The sequence below is a fragment of the Myotis brandtii genome, unplaced genomic scaffold, assembly GCF_000412655.1.
Source record: "Myotis brandtii unplaced genomic scaffold, ASM41265v1 scaffold707, whole genome shotgun sequence".
Taxonomy (NCBI): domain Eukaryota; kingdom Metazoa; phylum Chordata; class Mammalia; order Chiroptera; family Vespertilionidae; genus Myotis; species Myotis brandtii.
Window position 1 is genome coordinate 504,864 of NW_005370773.1, and position 2,567 is coordinate 507,430.

A 2,567-nucleotide genomic window follows, 5' to 3' on the forward strand; every position below is an offset into this window, starting at 1 on the left:
CCTGGTGGCCGGGATGCTGACCGTCGCAGGTCAGTGGGGGTCCAGCTCCCTGGCGTCTGCCTGTGCTGTGCCCGGAGCACACAGCTAAGGAGAGGGGTCTCTGAGCCGCTCAGAAACGGCGCCGGGGTCCGGGGCGGCGCCTCGCCTCTCTCCCTGCACCTGCGCAGCCTCTTCCCGGTCCCGGAGAGACGCGCAGACCTGCCGCGCTGCTCCTCTCGCCCTCGGTAGCGTCTTCTCTGGGGTGGCTGTGGTTGCAGAGAGAAGCAAACCCTCAGTGTAGCGGGTTGTTAATTCTCTCCCGGGGCTCAGCCCTGGCTGTCCGTGGGCCGCAGGACAATGCCTGGAGTGGGCGGGAGTCACCGTCTTGAGCTAGGACCCTGGAATTTTTTTTTAAATATATATTTTATTGATTTTTTACAGAGAGGAAAAGAGAGAGAGAGTTAGAAACATCGATCAGCTACCTCCTGCACACCTCCTACTGGGGATGTGCCCGCAACCAAAGTACATGCCCTTGACCGGAATCGAACCTGGGACCTTTCAGTCCGCAGGCCGACGCTCTATCCACTGAACCAAACCGGTTACGGAAAGACCCTGGAATTTTAAGGAATCTTTCCTACCTCTGTGCACCTGTTTCCTCCTCTGTGCAGTGGGGATAGTACTTGTTAGTACTTTATATAATTATAGTGAGGATTCAAGGATGTAATGTGTAAAAAGAGTTCAGTAGGATGCCTGGGGAAAGAGTAAGGGATCAAAAAATGATAGCTGCTATTATGGTTATTAATTATTATTATTTTATTATTATTATCTGAGGACTCCTGGATTCAAATCCCAGCTCAGCTGCTGTGATGGCGAACCTATGACACGTGTCAGAGGTGTCACGTGAACTCATTTTTTTGGTTGATTTTTCTTTGTTAAATGGCATTTAAATATATAAAATAAACATCAAAAATATAAGTCTTTGTTTTACTATGGTTGCAAATATCAAAAAATTTCTATGTGACACGGCACCAGAGTTAAGTTAGGGTTTTTCAAAATGCTGACACGCGGAGCTCAAAAGGTTCGCCATCACTGGGTGACCTTGAGCAAGCTGCTAACCTGCCAGTGTGGGCGTTGTTGTATAATGGGGGAATCCGGTGCGCACTCGGGAGCCATGGAAATGGAATGTGTGGCCACCTATAAAGTGCTTAGAAGAGGGAGTGCTGTGTGTCAGGTGCACGTCCCCCCACAAGACACCCCATTTAGCCGAGCGGCAGACCTAATAGCACCTGCAGACTTGTTTGCTGTGAAGTTGAGATATTATTTGTGCGAACATCTATCTGTTTTGCGATGGGCAAGGTGGGCCTCCTTCCTCCCCCTGTAGTTTCATGGACATTGGCAGGTGACCCGCCGGGCCCAGGTCAGTTCTGGGGGGCTCATGGGACGGGGAACCCCAGGCGTTGTCTTCAGTGAGAAGAAGGGTTGGAGACGGGAGCTTTCGGAACCACAATTTCTGGTGAACATTGGCAGAGCCGAAAACCTTTTCGGTGGCAGGAAAAGGAACCTCTACTTAAGGGGTTTTTTCTTTCGATTTTTATATCTAGGTTTTAAAAACAAACTGTTACTAACATTTTTGCCTTTGGGTTTTAGTGAGAGAGGAGGTGGGATGGGCAATATTTTATTAAATGACAAAATAAATTCTGTTCCCTTTGCCGAGAGTCTAAGAGCATCATTCTGAGGGTCTGAGGTCTTCCTCCTCCCAGCAGGATCAGGTCTGTCAGTGGAGGGTTCGGTGTGGTCTGTCTGCCCTGGACCTCTCGCCCCACCCCCAGCACTCTAATTCCTTTACATCAAGCATGTCCAATTCAAAGGCTAACACGGGCCAAATAAGCGGGGCATGCGGCCCGCGGGCTGCGAGTTTGACATGCTTGCTTCACAGCATAGCCCTGAAACCCTCTAGCATCATAAGTATGAATGCCTCCAAGGTTTGCCCTAGCTCTAAACTTTGGACAATATCCCATGGGTTTAGTGGGGAGAAATAACTCAAGCCCAGAATCCTGCCTGAAGAATTTGATGGGGAAAGGAAGGTCCTTGCCGAAGACACAGGCCTGTGGGTAGCCTGGGACCACCCTGTATATCCTAGAGTATGTCCTCAGTGCCTCTGCCCCTACGGCAGTCACAGGGGACGGCATGTCCACATGCTCTCCTCCTTCACACCGGTGGGCTGTGATCACATTACCTGCCCAGTGACTGGAAATCTAATAGTTCAGGATCCCTTCTCTTTCCTTCTCACTTTAGCCCCAGGAGCTGCTAATTTACTGCCGTGGGTGGAGGCAGCACCCAGCACAATCCCGGCCCTTCACAGGCATATACTCTGGTTCTAATCCAGCTCCTCCACTCAACTGCCTGTGCGACCTTGTGCAAGTTACTCATTTCCCCCTCTGTAACATGGAGATAATAATAGTATCTGTAAACCTACTTATGGGATTGTTAAAACATGAGATGAAATATACATAGATTATGTGTATATATCGAGAAAGACTATATATTTATAAGACTTATGATACTACATATATTATAATTATGAGGTG